This window comes from Lepus europaeus, chromosome 8, assembly GCF_033115175.1.
Source record: "Lepus europaeus isolate LE1 chromosome 8, mLepTim1.pri, whole genome shotgun sequence".
NCBI lineage: Eukaryota > Metazoa > Chordata > Mammalia > Lagomorpha > Leporidae > Lepus > Lepus europaeus.
This window is the reverse complement of record NC_084834.1, coordinates 28390028-28415619: the sequence shown is the minus strand read 5'-3', so window position 1 is coordinate 28415619 and position 25592 is coordinate 28390028. Positions and strand designations below refer to the sequence as shown.

The window sequence follows — 25592 nt, the reverse complement described above, 5'->3', positions numbered from 1 at the left end:
GTTCACTCCTTAGACACCTGAAATAATCAAGGCTAAGCGAGGCTTAAACCAGGATTCAGGAGCTCTATCTGGGTTCCCCACCTGTGTGGAAGAAACACAAGTACTTGGGACATCATCTTCTGCCTCTCAGGATGCATCAGGAAGAGGCTGAGGTGCAGAGGCACCAGGACTGAAACAAAATATGAGTGTCCCAAGTGGCAGTTTAAACTGTTGTACCACAATGACAGCCCTTGAAACTTTTTTAGTTAATAAGAACTATATATTTATTTTGTGTGACATGTTTTCAGTTATGAATACATTGTAGAATGGCAAAATTAAGCTAATTAAACTATTCATTACATAAAACACTCATCTAGTTTGTGTAGGGGTGGTGAGAACACTTAAAATCTACTCTTTCAGCAATTTTCAAGAATACAATAATTTTAAGTATAGTCACCTTGTTATACAATAGATGTCTTCCTATCTAACTCTAACTTTGTATCCTTTGAACAACCTCTCCCCAACAAACCTGGCCCCAAACTACAACATCTGGTAACCACCAGTCTCCTCTATGCTTCTATGCAATCAACATTCGCAGAGCATTCATGTAAGTGAGATCATGAAGGATGTGTCTTTTTATGTCTGGCTTCTTTCAGTTTTCATAATGTCCTCCAGTTTAAAGGTCAGAATCTCCTTAGGTTTTAAGGCTGAATAGTATTCCATTGCAAATTACATGTGTGAAGTAAATTCTGGCACCAGTGGAACAGAACACGACCCTCTTCACTTGGACATACAGCTTATATTGGGCATTACCAACAAAATCTACAAACTAACTACTGTTTAGTCCTGGTCTCCACAAATCTTCTTCTTATTATATTCCTTACCTCCATTAATGATGAAACACCATCAGCTCAACCACTGTAGTACACTAGAAGAGACATACTGTGGTTATAAGAAAGACAGCATCAGGCCCTCTCAGACCTTTCATAGGGCCTATACTGTGTGTCATTTAGCAGTAAGATGCAACCTGGCCAGAGAATTTCCAGCGCTGGCTCTGGGAAGTCCTGGGTCTCCACAAGAACGAGACTCCAAAATTCCAGTTGCCCTAGAGACATGGCTTCCTCAGAACAGATGTAACTTTCATGAGCCCTAAAGGAAGACTTTTTCTTATGAGAAGAGTTTAACTCCCTTTATGAAATTAACACCTAATGAACAGCACAGAGAAGAGGGAAGAACTCCACCAGACTCCAGCAATGGTCTTCAGTGGACACAAAACCCTCTGCACAGGTGCTCATCTGATGCTTCACTACATGTGGTTGGATTCACTGGCCTGCTGCTGTCCGTCTTGTGAGAGATTGCCAGAATGAAAAGTCATCCCTGCAGAAGCTGCTCCACCAGGGCCACCTGAGAGCTACAACTGCAACAACCACCCAAGCAGGAAATCCAGAATGCTATTTTTTAAAAAATTCTGTTATTCTTGTCATTCTCAAATGCCTTATTTCCCCCTAATTGAGAAGGAAGGGCTGTAGAGGAAAAAATAATTTTATTATCACAAACTCTTGAAAGATCTTTAATTTACCTTGAGTTAAAGAACTATTTTTAGAACAATTAAAAGAAAAACTCCAGATTTTAAAACTAATATTTTAATTTGGACAGCATATTCTTACCATTCTTGGCAAATATGTTAGCAACTGACTACCATAAATGCCATTTAAATAGTATTAGTAGATCCATGTGGGTATAAAAATGCTTGTTACATAATAACTCCCCAAATGCATGTGTTGAAATTGCTTCTAACTAGCTGGCTTTAAAGAGATCGTATGTTTCCTTAATGAAGCAACCCTGGGACTCGCCTGTCTTTATAAAGGAAGAGAAGGAGGGGAATCATAACGGCTCCCAGCAATCAGTACGTTACCCTTGGCTGATCTCTGCATTTTGAGAATTACATGCATAGTTTGAGAAAGATTCACCTTGCTATGGACCTTGAACCATTCTGCAAACACACAGAAAAATAAATTAAGTTAGTTCAAGAGCTGTTGCTGCTGCTAACACTGTCCTTCACTCAGGAGAAAAATAGGTGGGTGCACTAAATATAGTGGGGAGGACTACAGGGAAGCAGGGTACACAATCTATACTCAGCCTGGAGACTATAAGCATATAAATTTCTAAAAAGGAGAATGATAATCAAGCATAAACCTTCCATTTTGTGGTATAAAAAATAGCAATCATGGTTCATGGTTCAATCACGTGGCTCTATGCATGTGCAATGCTTGTCTTTTTTTTTTTTTTTTTGCACTTTCCACTTCACAATATATAAAAACTCTTGTCCAAACACAGCCTGATACTACACCCACAATCCACAATAAGATTCAGCCTCCTCTGTATTTTTAATTAACTCATGCCCCGCAGTCGTTTTTAACAGCTAACATTTTGTGTGAGTTACAGTACGCACACTGCTGAGACATAAATGCAAAGTAATCACTCTAATAAGTAGATATAAACATTCACAACAATTGCAACAAGTCTCTGCAACAAATAAGGAAATATAAAGAAAACTAACCAGCAGCAAGCCAGAAAATAAATCTCAATACAACTGAAAGGGTAGGAATGTCATTCAAAGCCCTGATCTTTTGTTGCCTTGAGTAATTTCAACACCCTAAAGTCACTAATGAGCTTTTTCTTTCAATGCCAAAAAAATGAGAACACTGATTAGGAAATAAAAACAAAAACCAAGATTTCAATTTTCATGTTTGTGCCAAAGACACCAGCAGAGAACTCAAGGCACTTGGGTGACTGTATAATTTCCATAATAGGAAGGAATTATAAAACCTTAGTCCAGAACCAAACAGGGTGAGCCTTCAGCACATCACCAGCAAATAAGCCTTAGCCTCGGAGAATGATTGACAGGTGTGAAGAGTAAAGAGAATGCCAGAGCTGGCATCAAGTGAGACAGGAATGAGTAGAGCAAGGTCAGGACTGGGTAGGAGGAAATAAGCAGAATAGATATTATTTGAGTGTACAAAACATCAGGAGAGAAGGTTAAGCAAGATGGCATCATGGCCCAACTTTTGTGTCTCAAAGGTTACCTTGTCTGCTGGTTAGAAAATGGATTGTTATGGGACCAGAATGAAAACAAGGAGCTCACATATGATTTATTATAGTAGAAGGTGTATTTGTAGATGGTGGCAGAAATGACTGGAAGATCAAGGACAGGTGTTAGAGGAGAAAGTAGAAAAACAAGAGATAAAGAGTCCGTGGTTGAGACTCAACTCATACACAGGGAATATCGGGAAGGGTAAAGCAGGTGGGAGGGAAGTTATGTGGGGAAAAAACTATTGTAATCCATAAACTGTACTTTGGAAATTATATTTACTAAATAAAAGTTTAAAAAAAAGAGGCAAAGTAAAGAAAAAAAATTAGCTAGAAGAAAAAAAAAAGAAGCTTAAAAAAAAACCCAATAAATGTTTAGACAGATCTCAAGGCAGTAAACTTTTTAAATATTTATTTATTTATTTATTTTAAAGGCAGAGTTACAGAGACGTAGAGGCAGCTGGGGGAGAGGGGTTTTCCATCTACTGATTCACTCCCCAAATGGCTGCAACAGCCACAGCTGAACCAATCCGAAGGCAGGAGTCTGGAGATTTTTCCAGGTCTCCCACATGTGTGCAGGGGCACAAGGACTTGGGGCATCTTCTTTTGCTTTCCCAGTCACACTAGCAGGAAGCTGGATCAGAAGCAAAGCAGACAGGACTTGAACTGGAGCCCATACGGGATGACTGCATTGCAGGTGGTGGCTTTACCTGCTACACCACAGCGCTGGCCCCTCAAGTTAATCATTTTTACATTCTGATCTATATCAAGAGCAGTCTACTATATGCCATGGGCATTATCATTGCCTTTTAGCAGTTTACAATTTCCTGTGGCACAGAGACATAGTACATATGCAATTATTGGAAAAGAATAGTTAATATTTTAAATATTCGTATATTAGTATTAACTATGCACTAGTCTGAGAGTCAAACTCATTGAACTTCACACAAACTCCTGCTACAAAGGAGAAAATTTGGGTCCAGAAAAGTAAGGTGAAAAGCCGAAGAGCACCCAGCTGATAAATGTTAGAGGCAGGGTTTATAATAACAGTTTGGCTCCAAAATCTATGTATGGCTTTAACTATTTAACAAGAGGGAGGGGGAGGGGAGGAGGTGGAGGAAGGGAGGCAGAGAGAGAGGTAAGGGGAGGGAGAGGGAGAGGGAGACAGAGAGGGAGACGGAGAGGGAGAGGGAGAGGGAGCTAGTTCCCGATGGTAAAGGTGCCATAAAGATGGATTCCAGGGGCTATTGATGTGGCACAGCGGGTTAACACCCTGGCCTGAAGCACTGGCATCCCATATGGGCGCCAGTTCGAGACCCGGCTGCTCCACTTCTGATCCAGCTCTCTACTATGGCCTGGGAAAGCAGTAGAAGATGGCCCAAGCCCTTGGGCCCCTGCACCCACATGGGAGATCCAGAAGCAGCTCCTGGCTCCTGGCTTCAGAAAGGCGCAACTCCGGCCATTGCCACCAATTGGGGAGTGAACCAGCGGTTGGAAGAACTCCACCACCCTCCCCTGTGTGTAACTCTGACTTTCAAATAAATAAATAAATCTTAAAAAAAAAAGATTGATTTCAATCTGACCATCTGGGAATATGGAAAATTCTCTCTGAGGAGGGCAGCACAGAATCAAACTTTAAGACTTGGTAAGTGTAGTGTAACACACTGAAAAGGAGAGCAGAGTGGGGTTGCCAAAGTGGTTTGAAAAGTAAAAAAATAAATAGAGTAAGCTACCTAGGGCAAAAAAAGTTTTGTCCAAGTCATGATTTGCCAAAAACAATCAATCAAAACCAAAAATACCTAATTTAAGTTGGTAGAGTGGTTAACTTGCTGCATTTCAATAATGGTAAGAATCTGATAGCTCATTACCTATGTGATCCCTGAGTGTCCAGTGCCTGTCCTTTTCATCTCAGAGGAAGAAGAGACATTTAGCTGCGTGAAATTAAACACATAGAGCTGGTTCATGATACCCTGAGACTGGGTGGTTACCATCATAAACCTTTGTAAGGGAAGTGACTATATTATTGAGAAACAGCCAAAATGTCTTCTCTACAGGAGAGTCAGACTATGGCATATGTAAGACTTGGGGAGAGGGATGGGATGAGAGGAGAGAACTGGCAAATTCCAGGCCCAGGAATAACAATATCTAGTGCAATTCAAAATGGTTTTTACTTACGTGGTATAGGAGTTATAAGAATACAGAAGGTTATAAGAACCCTCTCTGTGTGAGAGGCAGAATAATGGGACTGCAAAGATACCTACATCTTTTCGCAGAAACCTTGAATATGTCACCTTACATGCAAAAGACACTTCACACTTCTAAGGATTTTGAGACTGGAAGACAATCCTGGATTATCTAGTTGGGCTCAGTGTAATCACAACGGTCTTTATAAGAGAGGGTCAGGGAAGTCAGAGTTGGGGAAGAGAATTAAAGATAAGAGCAGATCAAGGAAGAAGGAAGGGGCCACCAGTCAAGCATTGTAGGCCCTGCAAAAGGCGAGAAAGCAGATTCTTTCCTGTAGTCTCTACAAAGAATTCCACCTCAGTTTAGAATTTTTGGTCTCTAGACAATACTCCTGGGTTGTTTTAAGCCACTTTGATTTTGGTCATTTGATAAAACAAGAAATGGATAAAAACTATATATTTTCTAACTCTTCATCTTATTATTTCTATTTTTCTTTGTATTCAATATTCATTCACTCCTTTATTCTTCAAGTATTTATCAAGCCTCAAGGCTTGCCAAGGCTTTCTTTGATGTCAAAAACACATTGGTAAATAAGTCAAGGCACTTTCTCATAAATTATCCCCATCTTATAGCGGGTAAAAAAATCAAAAAAGTGGAAGAAAATCTTTTCAGTGATGGAGTGAGGAGGCTAGAAAAACAGAAAAAAAAAAGATCAGCTTTGGGGAAGATGTTCAAGAAAGCTTTATAGATTTTTTTTTCTGTCTCTCCTGTTTGCTTTATTTTGGAAGAAAAAAATGAGATTTTGAGTTTGAAAGACACTCTGGTGAGTTGCAAAAATAAGGAAAAAGAAAGCTTATGTGATTCCCCAGTCTTTCAGAGAGTGCAACATCAAGTAATAGCAGCATGGGTGATAGCAGCTCCTCCTTCGTCTGCTGGATCTGGAGCTTCCTGGGAGTAGGTGGAGGAACTCCACAGAGGGCCTGCCTGAGAAGCCTTCCCTGGCTGAACAACAGATGTTATAGGGCTTTCAAGTACAGATATGCTCTGTAAATTAATCCTTCATTTCCTCCCCCAGAAGGTCATATACATTAGGGAGGAAATACCACATTTTCTTCAAAGTTTACCAAAGCAAAAAATAATGTTGACATTTTACTTTACCCTTAAAATGAAAGAAACTGGGACACGATCCACAATTCCCACAGCTGGAGGCTGGAGGGGACACCAGGTTCTGAGAGTGAGGTGAAGGTGGATTGTGGCAGCCAGCACCACTGCTAATATTGCCTAGGGAAAACACTGTGGACCTCACTGGCTTTGAATCCAGGCTAGTGTCCTAGCTGAGGGGGGTGGGGATAAGCTACCCCCTGAATCCATCAAAGGAAAAGAAGGAAAAGAATATTTCTTTTTTCCCATCCTCCTCACAAGGATGCCAGGCAACCAGAGGGGAAAAGGAGCCATCTTGAAATAAGTAGACACTGTCATGACTCTCACACATGGGATCAGGAGATTTTAGCAGAGGGAAAAAAGCCTGTTTCCCACAGTCTTTGAGTTGTCTGGTTGGGAGGGTTGACAGAGGATCAGGCACCCACTTAGGATTATGAGTTGCCCCCAACCTCTCAATCTATCACCTGGGGCTCAAAATGCCAAGGCAGAGTACCCACAGGCAGCTAGCTCTAGAAATGACTCTGCTCTCTCAACGGATGGGACCGGCTCACGGGGCAAAGACATGATCATCTGCCCCATGACTGTGGGAGATTTGTGTGCTCTGACTGTGGGAACACTATGACTGCACAATACAGTATGGGGTATAGCTGCAACCCTGACCAATCACTGTTTCTGGCATCAGCGTCTCAGATCTTCATGTCTGCCTGGGTGGATCACTACAACAGGATCCGTGCTCATACTGAGGACTGCACAGATCCTTTGTGTAATTCTTGTGCCAGCTTGGGTAAGGGCTGTACCCACTGTGAACTAAGCCTAGGCATTGATCACCTTGGAAGAGAGGAAATGAGGGTGTGATCACAACAGAGGTGGGCATACACTACCACCTGCTGACGACAAGATCTATCACACCCAAACTGGGTGTAACCCTGGATTTTCAACCCATCCCTGAAATCTGACTAGAGCTTCCTAGCCACACCCAGGGCATGTCTCTGGGTATTTGCTGAAAAAGCAAACACTCTACTAGGCCACAAAGACAAATATAAAACACAGCAGTGGAGAAAATCAACAAGGGTTCCCATAAATGCTTAAAAATAAATGAAGAATTAAGAAAAAGGGAGACAACATGACTCGTCCAAATTAAAACCACAGCACTTCAATATTAGAATGTGAACTTAAAGAGATTGATGAAATGCCTGAAAAGGAATTCAAAGGAATGATCATAAGATTACATAGAGGCAAGAAGAAGCAAATTCTTGAGTTTAAGAAATCCATATATGACATGGAAGAAAATTTCTAAACTAGATTGGATTTTGAAGAGAAATCAAACTGAAATATTAGAAATGAAGAATTCAATGTGTCCATGAAAAAACACAGAGGGAAGCCTTAACAGCACACTTTCTGGGCAGAAGAAAGAATATCTGAGCTAGAAGAAATACTTAAGCCAAAAAAAAGAAGAAATTAGAAAAATTAAAAACAGTGTTGGAGATTTATAGGATACTACCAAATGATCCAACATAAAGAATTACAAGTTCCTGAAGGTGTGGAGAGAGAGAATGAATGAGAAGACCTATTAAGTGCAATGATAACAGAAAATTTCTCTAACTTGGAGAAAGAAAGAGACAACCAAGTACAGGAAACACATAGAACTCCTAATAGAAATGACCAGAAAAGATCTTTACCAAAACACATTATAGTCAAAATTAACAACAGTAAAATATAAAGAAAAGATTCTAAAATGTGCAGGAGAATAATGCAGAATTTCCTTCAGAGGTTTTCCAATTATAATCACAGCTGAATTCTCATCATAAATCCTATAGGCTAGGAAAGAATGCGCAACATAGTCCAAATCTTAAAAGAAAAAAGAAATAAACGTCAACCCAGAATACTATACCCTAAAAAAGTCTCATTTATGAATGAAGGTGAAATAAATATTTCCCACAACAAATAGAAATTGAAAAAAAAATTTGTCATCACTTGTTTAGCCTTAAAAATAATTATGAAGGATGGGGTACACACAGAAACACAGAAACACAGAAAATAGTCACTATCATGAAAGACAGGAATGCAGAAAATTTCCTAGTAAACATACAAAGGAAATCTAAAGCAATCAATATGAATATTTATGGAAAATTGGCAGGGCCAAGTCATTACTTATCAATAGTAATTTTAATGTAAATTCCCCCAATTCTCAAGTTAATAGATACAGATTGGATGAATGGATTAAAAACCAAGACCTGGCCGGCGCCAAGGCTCACTAGGCTAATCCTCCGTCTTGTGGTGCCAGCACACCGGGTTCTAGTCCCAGTCGGGGCACCGATCCTGTCCTGGTTGCCCCTCTTCCAGGCCAGCTCTCTGCTGTGGCCCGCGAGTGCAGTGGAGGATGGCCCAAGTCCTTGGGCCCTGCGCCCCATGGGAGACCAGGATAAGCACCTGGCTCCTGCCATTGGATCAGCGCGGTGCGCCGGCCGCAGCGCGCTACCACAGCGGCCATTGGAGGGTGAACCAATGGCAAAGGAAGACCTCTCTCTGTGTCTCTCTCTCACTGTCCACTCTGCCTGTTAAAATTAAAAAAAAAAATACAAAACAACAACAACAACAAAAAAAAACAAAAAACAAAAACAAAAAAAAACCAAGACCTATCTATTTGCTAACTACAAGAAAACACACTTCACAATCAAAGATACACACAGACTGAAAGTGAAAGGATAGAAAAAGACAGTCCATGGAAATGAAAAGCAAAAATGAGCAGATGTAGTCATCCTAATGTCAGACAAAATAGGCTTTAACAAAAAATCTGTGAAAAGAGACAAAGAAGGACATTATGTAATGATTAAGGAACAAATTCAAAAGGAAGACATGACTATAACAAATGTAGATGCACCCAATGCCAGGACACCTGGCTATTTACAAATGTTAATGGATCTAAAGGGAGAGATGGACTCCAATACATTAATATTGGGGGAGCTCAACACACCACTTTCATCAATGGACAGATCAACTAGATAGAAAATCAACAAAGAAACAACAGAGATAATCTACACTAAGGACCAAATGCACCTAACTGATACCTACAGAACCATTCATCACACAGTTGCAGAATACACATTCTTTTCATCAGTGCATTGAACATTCTCTAGTATAGACCATATCTTGGGCCACAATGCTAGTCTAAGCAAATTCAAAAAAAAAAAAAAACTAATATTGTACCATGTGTCTTTATTGACCACAGTGGAAAGAAGCTTGAAATTAAGAACTCAAGAATCTCTAGAAAATATGTGAACACAGAGACTGAAATACACATTAATGAATGAATGATGGGTCACAGAAGAAATCAAAAAAGAAATAAAAAAATCCTTGAAATGAAAGGAAATGACAACACAACATACCAATATTTATGGGATGGGGCCAGCGCTGTGGCTCACTTCGTTAATCCTCTGCCTGAGGTGCCGGCATCCTGAATGGGCACCGGATTCTAGTCCCGGTTGCTCCTCTTCCAGTCCAGCTCTCTACTGTGGCCCGGGAGGGCAGTGGAGGATGGCCCAAGTGCTTGGGCCCCTGCACCCACATGGGAGACCTGTAAGAAGCACCTGGCTCCTGGCTTCAGATCGGCAGAGTGTTAGCCATAGCGGCCATTTGGGGAGTGAACCAATGGAAGCAAGACCTTTCTGTCTGTCTCTCTCTCTCTCACTGTCTATAACTCTACCTGTCAAATAAATAAATAAATAAATAACTTATGGGATATATCAAAAGCACTGTTAAAACGGAAGTTTAGGCCGGCGCCGCGGCTCACTAGGCTAATCCTCCGCCTTGCGGCGCCGGCACACAAGGTTCTAGTCCCGGTCGGGGCACCGATCCTGACCTGGTTGCCCCTCTTCCAGGCCAGCTCTCTGCTGTGGCCAGGGAATGCAGTGGAGGATGGCCCAAGTCCTTGGGCCCTGCACCCCATGGGAGACCAGGATAAGCAGCTGGCTCCTGCCACCGGATCAGCGCGGTGCGCCGGCCGCAGCGCGCTACCGCGGTGGCCATTGGAGGGTGAACCAACGGCAAAAGGAAGACCTTTCTCTCTGTCTCTCTCTCACTGTCCACTCTGCCTGTCAAAAATTAAAATAAATAAATAAATAAGTAAATAAATAAATAAATAAAAAAGGGAAGTTTATAGCAAATAGTGCCCATCAAGAAGTTGGAAAGGCATCCAAAAATTAGCTATCCATGCATCTCAGGACATAGAAAAATAACAACAAACCAAGCTCAAAAGAAGTAGGACAAAAGGAATAACTAAAATTAGAAAATAAACAAAGTTGAAACCAAAATAATAAAATACCAAGACCAGTGAAATAAACAGATATTTTTTAAAAAATAAATAAAAATGATACACATTGACACAAATAACTGAAAAAAGTGGGAGAAAATCAAATCTATAAACTCAGAGAGGATAAAGGGGTTGTAACAATGCATACCACAGAAATAAAAGGAATAATCAGGAATTGCTACAAACAACTACATACCAACAAATGAAAAAATCTAGAAGAAATGGATGGATTCCTGGACACATATAATTACTGAAATTGAGTCATAAAGACATAGAAAGCTGAAACAGATCAATAATCAAGATGGAGATGTATTCAGTAATAAAGACTCTCCCTACAGACAAAAGTACAGAACCAGAGGGTTTCAATGCAGAGTTCTAGCAGATTTTAAAGAAGAAATAATTCCAATTCTTATCAAGCTACTGAAAAACAATTGAAAGGGAGATTATCCATCCCAAACTCTTTCAAAAAGCCCTGTATCTTAATTTCAAAACAAGAAAACAAACAAAGAAAGAGAACTATACACCAACATTATTGATGAACATTGATATAAAATCTTCAACAAAATACTAGCTAATAAAATCCAACAACACATCAGAAAGATCATTCACCTGGACCAAGTGGGATTTATTTCTCATATGCAGGGATGGCTCAATGTATGCAAATCAACAAATGTGATGCATCACAATAACAAATTAAATAATAAAAACCATATGATTTTCTCAATAGTTGCAGAGAAAGCATTTAGTAAAATACAACATCCTTTCATGATAAAACTTTAAGCAAATTGGGTATAGAAGGAATATTCCTCAATACAGTCAAGGCACAGCCAGCATCATATTAAATTGGGAAAAGTTGGAAGCATTTCCACTAAAATGCAGAACTAGACATAGACACCCACTTTCACCATTGCTAATCAATATAGTCCCGGAAGCTTAGCCAGATTCATTAGTCAAGATAAAAAACCAAATGGATACAAATTGGAAATAAGGAAGTCAAATTATCCCTATTTACAGATGATATGCTTCTATACATAGAAAAACCAAAAGACTCCACTAAGAGACTACTGAAATTTATAAGAGTTTGGTAAAGTGGCAGAATATAAAATAAACACAATCTATAGCCTTTGTTTACACAGAAAATGCCATGGCTCAGAAGGAACTTCTAAGATTAGTCCTAGGCACAATAGCTACAAAAAAGTAAATACCTTGGAATAAATTTAATCAATGAAATGAAAGATCTCTATGATGAAAATTCTAAAACATTAAAGGAAGAAATAGAAGACACAAAAATGGAAAAATTCAATACAATCCCAATCAAAATACCATTGCCATTCTTCACAGATCTAGAAAAAATATTCCTAAAATGCAGGTGAAAACCCAAGAGACCCCGAATAGCTAAAGCATTCTTATATAACAAAAACAAAGCCAAAGGCATCACAATATCAGGTCTCAAGACTTATTCTAGGGCATTTATAAAAAAACAGCCCAGTATTGGCAAAACATAGACACACAAACCAATGAACAGAACAGAAACCCCGGAAATAAATTTACAATCAATTGATTTTTGACAAAGGAGCTAAATTCAATCCCTGGAGAAAGGAATTCTCTTCAAATAATGGTGCTGGGAAAACTGGAGCTATGTTTGCAGAAGTATGAAACAAGACCCCTATCTTACAACTTATACAAAAAATCATCTCAAAATGTATCAAGGATCCAAATCTTTTACCTGATGCTGTCAAATTACTAGAGAAGAACTTTAGGAAAACTCTACAAGACAGTGGCACAGGCAAAGGCTTCTTGTAAAAGATCCCAGAAGCATAGGCAATCAAAGCCAAAATAGACAAATGTGTTTACAACAAGCTGAGAATCCTCTACACAGAAAAAAAAAAAAATCACTCAGCAAAGTGAAGAAGCAACCAACAGAATGGGAGAAAATATCTGCTAACTCTACAACTCATAAAGCATTAAAATTCAGAATTTATAAAGATCTCAAGAAATTCAACAACAATCCAGTTAGGAAATGGGCAAAGGACTTGAACAGGCATTTGTCAAAAGTTGAAATTCAAATAACCTACATGCACATGAAAAAATGCTTAAAATCACTAGCCATTAGAGAAATGCAAATTGAAACCTCAAGGAGGTGGCTTCACTTCAGCCTACTTAGAAGCGCTCTCAGACAGAAATCAGCAAACAATAAATGCAGCTGAGGATGTGGGGGGAAAGTGTTTCCCTAATCCCACTGTTGGTGGGAATGCAAGCTAGAACAACCACTGTGGAAGACATTATGGAGCTTCCTCAGAAAGTTGAAAATCAATCTACTATAACCCAGCCATCCCACTCTGAGGAATTTATTCAATTGAAAAAAAAAAATCAACATATGAAGATTTACCTGTACTCCCATTTTTACTGCAGTTTAATAATAGCTAAGATATTGAATCAACCCAACTGCCCATCAACTGATGACCAGATTAAGCAAATGTGGTGTACATATATCCTGGAATATTACTCAGCCATGAGTCCTTTCACACAAATGGATACACCTGGAAACCATTGTACTTAATGAAATAAGCCAGTTCCAAATAAACAATTATCATGGTTTCCCTGATTTGTGGTATAATAGAGTACAAAAAATGTAATGTGTAATTATTTTCATTACAATCTACATAAAAGTATTACTGTGCATAAAGTGTTGAGAAGTAATGGCTTAAAGTCTAAATGAACCTATTTATTATCATAACTACACAGGAATATGTAGATGCTGCATTGTCATTTGTTGTATTTCATTGAAAGAAATTATGAATGACTAATTGACCTAAAATTGTATATTGGTGAAATGGGCATTTATACATTCAATTATCGTTTATAGCCACTGACTATATTCTCACTAACTATGGTCTTTTTGCTTTCTACTTGTTGAACTTCTTTTTCAGTGAATTATTAAGCATTTTACCATAATGTAAATTTAAATTATAAAAAGAATACCACTACAAAGGAAAATAATGTATTTCCATTAATTTTAAGTTTATTTACTTTCAGATTTTTCTTCTTTTTAAGTCACAAATCTATATGTTCTTCTCACAAGACACTGAATGATTTATGTTTTGCTATCACCAAACTGTGACCAGTGACCCAAAGCTGAATGACACAGTTGGAATAAACAATTGCATTCTAAAGACAATTCCAGACCTATCCTTGGAAAAGTTCCTGAGAGAAGTTAGAACAGGTACTGCCCTCATTATGCCTCCCCTGACAGGTGTAACCTGTTTAAGTAGAATACAAAGAATGTGACACAGAATGTCCAGAGCAGTGAGTGAGTGATCTGTGAGGAAGGCAATTTGTTCTTTCCTCCTCTCTTCCCGAGATAAGGATGAATTTGACCAACTCCTGCCAAAACCAAGTGATATCCCCCAAGAATTGGGTAAGGTTGCAAGATAGAGAGACCAACATTAAGTTTATGAGCAGAACTGCTTTGTGACCACTAGAATCAAACAAATGGAATAGGTGATAGGAGAGGAGGTAGGAGTCAATGGTGGAACCCATCTCCTCTTCCACTACAGTGCAGCATGGGATTCATGCTCCTGGCAGGTCAAAATTAGTAGGAAAGTAGTCAGGCATGAGCTGCTTTGCAGGTATTTCAACCAAGAAGACTGTCTTGTTGGAAAGCAGATTCCTGTAGCCTTAGGGCAGCAGGCTCTGAGCTGTAGCCTGGGACAGGGCAGAAACCAAGAGAAGGCCATGCTGGGATCCTCTCTGCTGTCAAACAAGAACAGAGTTTTTCTCAGGGTACCCTGAAGAACACAAATAGCTCACAGAGAGCACGTGACTGAATGACATCATGAAGAAACATCTGCATGGCTTTTCTCTAGTCCTCCCTCAGTTCTCCCTGCTCCAACTGAGGGTGCAGCAGAGGAAGACACGGCTGGGAGGAGGACACAGGTCACACTTGCTACCCACCTCTGACTCATATGATTCCAGCTAAGGCTAGCCTGGCTGACTCAGAAAGGGATTGGCATTATGTGCCGGGATAAATGGTAACTGCTTGCTTTTCAATATGCACAGGGGCAATAAAACTAAGAATCTACCTGAGATATTCTTAAGAGACAGAAGTTAGGTCTATGTTAAGGTGATAAAAGAAGAAACAAACAAAAGTAAAATTAAAAGTAAAAAGTTTAATAATAATAAAGTAAATAATAAAAAGTAAAAAGTTTAATAACTGGTATTTACAAACAAAATTGGGGTATTTTAAGAACAATTTTGCAGCGGCCAGTGTTGTGGCACAGCAGTTTAGGCTTCTTGTGATGCAACTTCCCTGCTAACATGCCTAGGAAAGCAGCTGAAGATGATGCGACAAATTCTTGGGCCCCTGCCACTAATGTGCCAGACCTGGATGTAGTTCCATCTCCTGGCTTCTGCCTGGCCCAGCCTTAGGCCATTTGGGGATTGAACCATCAGATAAAAGATCTCTCTCTCTCTCTCTTTCTCTCTCTCTCTCTCTCTCTCGTCACTTTGACTTTCAAACTACATAAAACAAATCTAAAAAGGGGCGGGGTGAGGGCAGTGTTACAACTCAGTGGGTTAATCCTCTACCTAGGATGTCAGCATTCCATACCAAGGCAGATTGAAATCCCAGCTGCTTCACTTACTACCAAGATCCCCTGCTAATGTGCCTGGGAAAGCAGCAGAAAAAGTTCCAAATACTTGGGCCTCTGCACCCACAGGAAAGACCGAGATAGAAAGCCAGGCTCCTGGTTTTGGCCTGTCCCAGCTCCAGCAGATCCAGCTGTGATGGACATTTGGGGAGTGAATGAGAAGATGGAAGATTATCTCTCTCTGTATCTCATTCTCTCTCTCTCTCTCTCTGAGACTCTGCCTTTCAAATAAATAAATAAATCTTTTTTTTTAAAAGAAAAACCATAAGTCATATCTAGCTACAAATACTCATAAGGTCTGAGGCTGTAATTTACCCCCTTAAAATAGAGAAAGCACATATTCAATATTTCCAAAGTCTCTGAAACACAAAAACAATTTCTGGTTCCTAGGAAATGTTAGTTACAAATGCTTGTCTGAATATCATATATAACTGTAAGTTGAATATATACACAAATATGCATATACCTGCTACTTTTTCTAGAAACAAAGAAAAAATACAATCACTACAGTTTTACTTAGCTTCTTTATTTTATCAAATAAACAATATTTTTTCATCAAAATATTGGGAAAATACTTTGTCTTAGTAAAGGAGAATATAAACACAGTAACTCTAATTTGGAAATAGTCTAAACCTATATTTATTGGCTAATCAAATATATTGTAAAACCAGAGAGACACAGCAATATTTAAAATCAAGCTGATTACCCTTTGGAGGCAGATGATGAACAGCTTACTTCAGCAAAGCAGAAATTGCTACCAGAGTTTATATATATATATATATATATATATATATATATATATACACACACACACACACACACAACAGTTCTTATTTATTATCAAAGATAACAGCTGTGTACCTCCTCCAAAGGCAGGAAATGAAAACTCTTAAAGACATGATTTTAAAATATCCAAACTTAGCAAAATGTGATGCTAATTAAGAGCGTGGCTTGGAAATAAATTCAAGATGATGACTCTTCATAATCCACAGCAATGAAGGAAGGAAAGGTACGTTGACTAAAATGGTGCACAGAATCAGTTAGCTGTATTTACTTTGGGAGGGAATTTTTTATTCCATTATTTGAGCGAAGGATGTAAAGAAAGCCTCAGAAATTTCCTCAGACCATGCAAGTTCGTCTCTCGACCCTTCCTAACTCAACAGCTTCCTCTGGCTCCATCCTGAGAATCAGCAACTGCTTTTCCCAACTGACCCAAGGCAATCAACTAGATTTGGAAGAACTTCCAGCCCTTGCAGGGTGGGGGTGGAGAGTGGGGGGTGGTGGTAATTAGTTTAAATGGATGACCAATTAAAAACTCCTAATTTGCCCAAGTACAATTTGGTTGAGACATTTTGTCTCAATAATCTTTTTTTTCTGTATTTGCGCAGTGGCAGTATCATAGCCAATGAGGTTTATCCGAGGCACGATTATTGCTGATTGAAAACTTTTCCCAATACCCTGCCGTGATGACTTGACAGGTAAAGAATATGATAAAACAGCCGGCGCCGTGGCTCAACAGGCTAATCCTCCGCCTTGCGGCACCGGCACACCGGGTTCTAGTCCCGGTCGGGGCACCGATCCTGTCCTGGTTGCCCCTCTTCCAGGCCAGCTCTCTGCTGTGGCCCGCGAGTGCAGTGGAGGATGGCCCAAGTGTTTGGGCTCTGCACCCCATGGGAGACCAGGAGAAGCACCTGGCTCCTGCCATCAGAACAGCGCGGTGCGCCGGCCGCAGCGCGCTACCGCGGCGGCCACTGGAGGGTGAACCAACAGCAAAAGGAAGACCTTTCTCTCTGTCTCTCTCTCACTGTCCACTCTGCCTGTCCAAAAAAAAAAAAAAAAGAGGAAAAAAAAAGAATATGATAAAACAATAATGAATTAATTGAGAAAAGTCTCAGCTAATTAATAAAGGGGCAATGTCCCCACAAAGTGCATGTTTTACACTTTACATTTTAAGAAGTTGAGATGTTTTGATTTAAGACAGCAAAGGGTATAATGACTTGTAGACTTAACGTTTCTTTTTTAAACATTTTATTTCACAATGGTTTTAAACTTACAAAGCAAAAATGTGAAGTAGTAAAACACAAGAGTTCCCACACACCCTAGACCCCATTTCTCTGATTATTAACATCTCATATTAGTATCTTTGCCATTAGTATCTTTGTCATGTATTCATCTAGGAAGTAATGAAAATGATCATCTGCCAGATGGAGTGAATTGAAGATCAAGATAACTGGGGAAAATTAAAAGAACACTTAAGTATATGAATGGATTTAAATATTCAGACTTGGGTGACTGAATCAGGGAAGGCTGAATCTACCACCATGAAACATAGTTCAGCCTTATCTGCAGTTTCATTTTCTTAATTTACTTTTAGTCAACATGATCTGAAAATACTGAATGGACAATTCCAGACAAAAAGAATTCCTAAGTTTGAAATTGCACACTGTCGTCAGTGGCGTGATGAAATCTGAACCTATCCCATGCTTTCCTCCAGTATGAATCACTGCCTTTGTCCAGTGTATCCACACTGTATACTCTGTATTCCCATTAGTCACTTTGTAACACCTACTTATCAAATCTTCTATCCCCAGACCATGGTGCTTCTGTTCAATTAACCTTTATTTCATTTAATCATGGCTCCAAGAGTACAATAATGGTGATCTGGCAATTCAGATATACTGAAGAGAAGCCATGAAGTTTTCCTTTAAGGTGATAGCTCTCTACTCAGTAAGAAAAAAAGATCATATCCTGAGATTGCAAAGGAAGTAAGAATGTAGTAAGAATGAGTTTCGAATCTATGAAATCGTGAGGAAGGAAAGGTAAATTCATACTAGTTTTGTTCTTGTACCCCAAGCTGCAAAAGTTACAGCTACAGTGAGTGTTAAGTTCTAAGATGGAATAAGTCATTAAATTTGTGGGTGGAAAACATGAACAGAAAACATGTTCTTACTGATGGCAATGTGTTACATCAGAAACCATCAGGCCTATAGAAGATTTAAGCAACAAATCCCTGAAATGAGTGACACAAAGCCATTTACAGCAAGTAAGGGATAATTGCATAGATTCAGGAATAGAGTTGGCCTGAAAAACATACAAATTACTTAGAGAAGCTATATATGCTGATGAAGAAGTTGATGCCAGATTTCCAGTAGAGTTGAAGAAGTTGATTTAGGAGAAAGGATACCACCTACAGCAAGCATTCGACTGCTATGAAACCTGGCTCCTCTAGAAGATGATGCCGAATAGGACCTACATTAATAAAAGTGCAAAGGAGACACTAAGGCACAAACACAAAAGGGCAGATTAACTCTGGTGCTATGTGGCAATGCTGCAGGACATATAATCAATCCAGGCACTGTGTACAGAGGGAAGAGCCCACATTCTCTTTAAAAAAAAAAGCAAAAATTATCAACCTGTACTCTGGCAACATAATAAAAAATCATAGATGACAGCCATCTTGTTTAAGGAACTGTTCTAACAATGGTTTACTCTAGAAATGTAAAAAAAAAAAAATATCGGCAGGCATATTGGAATTTAAAGTACTTTAAACTTTTAAAGACATATTTATTTGAAAGAATTACAGGGAGACAGACACATGTGTACATACACACACACACACACATGCACACATATGTGGGGGGGAGGGAGAGAGAGAGAGAGAGAGAGAGAGAGAGAAACCCTCCATCTGTTGGTTCATCCTGAAATGGCCATAATTACCAGAGCTGTGTCAGGAGCCAGGAGCCAGGAGCTTCATCTGGGCCTCCCACATGGGTGACAGGGGCCAAAACACTTGGGCTATCTTCTGTGGCTTTTCCCATGCCATTAGCAGGGAGCTGGATTGGAAGTGAAACAGACAGGACTCAAACCAGTACCCATAGGGGTTGTTGACACCACATGCAGTGGCTTTACCCACTACACCACATCTCTGGCTCCTAAGAATTTTTAATAGTCAGTGCACTAGGTCACACTAAATCTGTTTTCTATGATAGTGAAAATTTGCAAGGTTGTATTTTTAAAAATTTATATATCTATTTATTTGACAAGCAGAGACAAAAATGAAATAACCTCTCATCTACTGGTTAACTACTCAAATGCCCAGAGTAGCAAGGAAGCCAAAGCTGGGAGCCCAGGATTCAATCCAGGTATCCCACATGCATGGCAGAAACCCAAATACTTCCACAAAGGGTCTGCATTAGCAGGAACCTGGAGTCAGGAGCCAGAACCATAAATTCAACCCAGGTACTCCAATGTGAGACAAGGCATCTTAACCAGTAGACCTAACGCCTCTTCCCACAAGGTTGTCTTTTTATCTTTAGATACAAATTCATCACTTCAGTGCCTTGCTTAGGGCATTATTTGGTTTGCCAAGGCCATGTGTACCCTGTTATTTTATTACATGTGTTTAGCAATTGATGCAGACCCCAATCTAGATATAATCAGCACTGGAAATCATTCACTATGGCTGAAAAACTTCGTCAAAACTGCAACACATTCATCAAAACCAGAAACCATGGATGCCTTCTGGAAGAACTTATGGAGTATACCAGAATGATTTTAAAGTCCTTGCAGGGATCAACAGAGAAGTTAGGAAATCATTCATGCAGTAAGACAAGTTGGTGGAAAAGGATTTGTTGGCAAGCTTGATGAAGAAGGAAAACATACTGAAAGCAATTAAGAAGTATTAACAAATGAGGAATTGGAAGAATTTGTTGACTCATCTTCAGAGGAAGAAGAAGAAGAAAGAACTGAAGCAGAGCCAGCAATGTGGACATTACTAAACTTGCTGAAGTGAGTCACACTGTAGAGACATTGAAGGACAAAGTTATGGAATACATTCCTCAGATGTAATGCAGAATTAGAGCCACCAGTATAACCACCCAAGGAGTAAACCTCTATAGCAACACTTGGATGAATTAAAAAGAGAACAACGACATCCAATTACAATGTTCTTCAAACGTCTTCAGCAAAAACAAACCTTCAACTGTTAAGGATCCCTAATCATCATCATCATCTGTTCCATATAAATAACCACTGCCATCATCATGACTTGATGACCCAGGGTCACCTGATACAGATGGATCCATGTCCTGACACATCAGAAGGTCAGTAGCAGTACGGTGCTACATCAAAACACATGTATCATTCATCTCACTTCATCTCATCAAGTAGGCATTGTGCTATCTCATATCAACAAGGAGAAATATGAGTATGTACATAAGTTATTTTGAAAGAAAATCCACATTCATATAACTTTTACTAGAATCAATTTCTTAGGGGTATTTATTGCAGGCTCCCCTCCTCACTGCATGAATACCAAAACCTGTGGGTGTTCAAGTCCCTTGTATAAAGTAAGAAGCTCCTGGCTCCTGGCTTCAGATTGGCTCAGCTCTGGCTGGTTCAGCCATCTGAGAATGAACCATTGGATGGAAGGACTCACCCCTACCCCTACCCCTACCTCGACCTCTACATGCAACTCTTTCAAATAAATAAATCTTTAAAAAATACTACTACAATACTGAATCCAATGTAAATGCTATGTAAACAGGTATTATACTATATTAAAGAATAACAACAAAAAGAAAAAAGTCTTTATATGCTCAGTATAAACACAATTTTATTTTTAAAATAGTTTTGATCCTCACTTCCTTAAATCTACAGATGTACAACTTGTAGGTACAGGAAAACTTCTACATATGTATATGACAAAGCATAGTATATGTGGGATTTGCTCCTATCTGCAGATTCAGCCATCCTTGGGGTCTGGGAACAATTACTCTATGGATAAGGGGAGAGGAGAACTCCTGATACTTAGAAGGCAAATAAAATTGAAAAGGTATCAAAAGACTTAGATAGACAAGAGGTACATCATTCCTTTTGTTTTGAGTTCTAGAAACCATAGAAACGTTGACATCAATCTCAAAAGAGAATTCTGAGACAGGTTTTTAAGCAGATGGCTGGTATATATTTAGGGAGAAAGGGTGGAAATCAAATAAGTCCAACTAAGGTCACAAAGAAAATTTAAATCAAATAAATATTAACTTCTTTTTTGTTACTATTTCTCTGTTAAAAGAGTAGACAAATATCCAAACATACAAGATCCCGAGTTCATTAAAGTATTTCACAAAATTACAATATTATAGGATATAGAAAATACAGAACAATGAAATTATACCATTCTAGAGTGCTATGCTATCTTATGCTGCTAAGTTCTCTTCTTTGGTAATATTTTTCTCAGTGACTTGAAAGAAAACATGGAAGTCATGATTATCCACTTCCAAAAGATGAAAATCTATTTTGATTTCTTCATCATGAAATACTTAGCTTTCACTTTCATATTTTGGCTTTTGTACACGCTGTTTCTTTTCTCACCAATGTCTTTCCCTGTCCTGATTTGTCCTGTATAAAGTTCCAATGTTCTCATTACATCTCAGTTTGATTTATATTACATCCTTTCATATGTCCTCTCTAAGGGGTTGGGGAATATTCTCCCACTGAATGACTGAACTAATGCCAACATGTTACAAACTTCTTGCGTATTTGCTGTTCAGCCTTCTAGACTGTGACAATCATAAAGAAAGCATTTTTAAAAAATTCAATTTGAGGGGCTGGCGCTGTGGTGCAATGGATTAAAGTCCCCGCCTGCAGCATCTTATATGGGGACCCATTCAAGTCCTGGCTGCTCCACTTCCGATCCTGCTCCTCGATAATGCACCTGGGAAAGCAGCGGGGAATGGTCCAAGTCCTTGGGCCCCTCCATGCATGTGGGATACCCAGAAGAAGCTCCAGGCTCCTGCCTACAGATAGGCTCAGCTCCAGCCATTGCGGTCAATTGGAGAGTGAACCAACAGATGGAAGATTCTCTCTCTCTCTCTCTCTCTCTCTCTCTCTCTCTCTCTCTCTCTATCTCACTGTGTGTGTGTGTGTGTGTGTGTTTACCTCCATCTGTAATTCTTCCAAATGAATAAAATAGATCTTTAAAAATTCAATTTGGGCCAGCACCGCGGCTCACTAGGCTAATCCTCCGCCTTGCGGCGCCGGCACACCGGGTTCTAGTCCTGGTCGGGGCACCGATCCTGTCCTGGTTGCCCCTCTTCCAGGCCAGCTCTCTGCTGTGGCCAGGGAGTGCAGTGGAGGATGGCCCAAGTCCTTGGGCCCTGCACCCCAAGGGAGACCAGGAGAAGCACCTGGCTCCTGCCATCGGTTCAGCGCGGTGCGCCGGCTGCAGTGCGCCTACCGCGGTGGCCATTGGAGGGTGAACCAACGGCAAAAGGAAGACCTTTCGCTCTGTCTCTCTCTCACTGTCCACTCTGCCTGTCAAAAAAAAAAAAATCAATTTGATATTCTAAATTTTGAAGTGTAACGTATTCAGGTTTTGATGAATAAAACCAACTTGCATAATTCTGAAGAGGTTAATAAAGATAGTGAGAAAACCGTATCAAAAACTGTTGAAGAAAAAATGAACTATCTGTAAAATAGAAAAGTTCTGCTATTATGAAAGGCCTATTGCTCCAATTGTCTATTAGAATGACTCACAGAATGTAAAAACATAAAAAATAAGGTGAAATTCAATCAATAAGAAGCATCACTAATATGACAATATTTTTCAGTAAATTATACAAAAATATTGCAAATGATATTAAGGCAGGAAATGTGAGAGGATCCATAAATTCCAATGTTGAAAAACCTCAGAATCACCAACAAGGAGGAAATAGCAGACAGAAACTCACTCACATTACCTAACTTTGGAGAATAAGCAATGGAGGGAACAGCATTTGCTGCTGTGATTAAGACTCTCCTTGGATTGCCTCTATACCATAGGAGATGGCTTGGCTATAGTCCTAGCTCCTTCACCTCTGAATCCTGCTAATGCACTTGGGAGGTTGCACACAATGGCTCAAATACTTGGGTCACTGCCACAAATGTGGGAGACCCAGATGGATTACTGATCTCTTGGGTTTGGCATGACCCAGACCTGGCTGTTGTGGACATTTAGGGGAGCAAACCAGTGGATAGAGGATCTCTGTATAGATATGTTTCTGTTTCTGTCTCTGTCTTTTTGATAAAATGAAAATTATTAAAATCTTAAAAAAAAAAAAACCCACCACTGGAGTCATGAATAGCTCATAGCCAATAATGGAGCATCCCATTAAGACTCTAATTTCCACTGGGAGAGCAATGGCCATGGGAGACTACATGTGGGCTATGGTCATCAGCAGATGAATGGTACAGCAGCAATACCAAAAAGAGGACCACAGTATAAAGCTGAGAGCCAAAAGAAGATACATTAAAAAAAAGCGAGTCTCCAACATTTTAGTTTAATTAATAAAGAAAATTCTCTATTAGGGAGTTCTCCTACTTTCAATTCCTACAAATTTACCTCCTACCCAGTACACCTAAGGCTGCTAGACCACTCATACAAATTCATCTACCAGTCACAAATACAGTAAAGAATTTTTATGGCAAAAATTTACATAATGAAAATTCATTAAACCACTTATAAGTAGTTATTAGCTCGGCATATATGTCTCCAAAAATAATATACTTCTCCAATAAATAAATTTTTAAGAATTATTTATTGATTTTGAAAGTCAGAGTTACAGACAGAGGGGTAGAGCCAGACAGACAGCGATTTTCCATCCAGTGGTTCACTCTCCAGATGGCTGTAAATCAGAGCTGTGGCTGGCTGAAGACAGGAGCCAGGAGCTTTATCCAGGTCTCCCACATGGGTGGCAGCGGCCAAAGCACTCGGGCCATCATCCGCTTCTTTTTCCAAGCCACTAGCAGGGGCTTGATTGGAAGTAGAGCAGGCAGGACATGAAACAGCAGCCATATGGGGTGCCAGTGCCACAAGCAAGGTAAAGTGGCTTTACCTGCTATACCAACCACAATGCTGACTATCAATAAATATTTTTGAAATTATTTATATATGTACATATTTATATTTATGTAAACAAGGAAACTTCAAGAAGTTCATGGAAATGAAATTAAAGTATAATGTATTTTGGTGCAAATTTTTTTTGAAATGCATAGTGTTTTCATTAGATGCATTTTCCATGAAATTTTAAAACCTTTCATATATATAACTAAAGATGTACTTTTATCATTGAAAACAAAAATAAAAATTGTAAGTGTATCAACCTAATGCTCACAATAAAATTCAAAGAAATAATGGATTTTGAAATCAGAGTCAAAAGTGAAAACTATAAAGTGACAGACTGACTTACAGAAAAAACACATAGAAAAATGCAATTGAAGTAATGCATTTGCCTGAGTGAAAAACAGTGAGCATCAAAAGCAACATATAATAAAATCAGCATTATAGAACCTTGGATTCATTATGCAGAGGACAAATGAGAGAAAGGCCAAATGAACAGAGAGCTAGAAAATTGGCAGCCAAATAAAGATCCATATGCTATTCCTAAAGAAGATATCAGAAAAAAATTATTAAAAATAAAATGATCAAAAGTATCTTTGCTTTTTTTAAAGATTTTATTTATTTATTTGAGAAGTAGAGTTACAGATAGAGAAAGGGAGTGACAGAGAGAAAGGTCTTCCACCCACCCACTGGTTCACTCTCCAAATGGCTACAACGGCCAGAGCTGGGCTTATTTGAAGTCAGGAACCGTGAGTTTCTTCCGGGTCTCCCACATGAGTGAAGGGGCCCAATCATTTGGGCCATCTTCTGGTGCCTTCCCAGGAGATGGATAAGAAAAGGAGCAGCCAGAACATAAACCGGGCTGATATAAGATGCCCGTGCCGCAGGCTGAGGCTTAACCTACTCTCCTGTCCTACAGAAATAGCTGAATCTGCCTATCTAAAAGGCTTATAAAAAATCAAGGAAGTTAATGTTTAAAAAATAAGCACACTTACATGGCAATGACATTTTTAAACTTCAAAGACAAAGAGTCTCCCATTATTCCAAGTTAAAAAAGATTAAGTATGAGGAGAATAAAGATTAAGGTGGGTTCAGAATTTTTCTACTAATTATAAAATGCTAAAATGAAATTAAATATTGCCTATGAAGGTTTTGGAGAAAATAACTCTTACCCACGATTTTGATGTGCAGCCAATTTATAGGTCACATGCAAATGCAAAAGAATAACATTCTCTGACTGCTAAGGCTTAGAATGTAGAATATTAGGGGTTTTTTCTATAAATATTATTTGAAAATAGAAACTGGCCAATCAAGAGGTAATCTACAAAGAAAAAAATGAAAAACC

General features: G+C 39.2%; 1 protein-coding gene and 1 pseudogene across 1 annotated transcript in view; one reads left to right on the top strand and one right to left on the bottom strand.

The window, feature by feature from the left end:
* Positions 1-25592, bottom strand: part of IQCM (IQ motif containing M) — a 431659-nt gene that overhangs the window by 135007 nt on the left and 271060 nt on the right. The gene's annotated exons all lie outside the window — the stretch shown is intronic.
* Positions 16749-16871, top strand: LOC133766173 (U4 spliceosomal RNA; annotated as a pseudogene).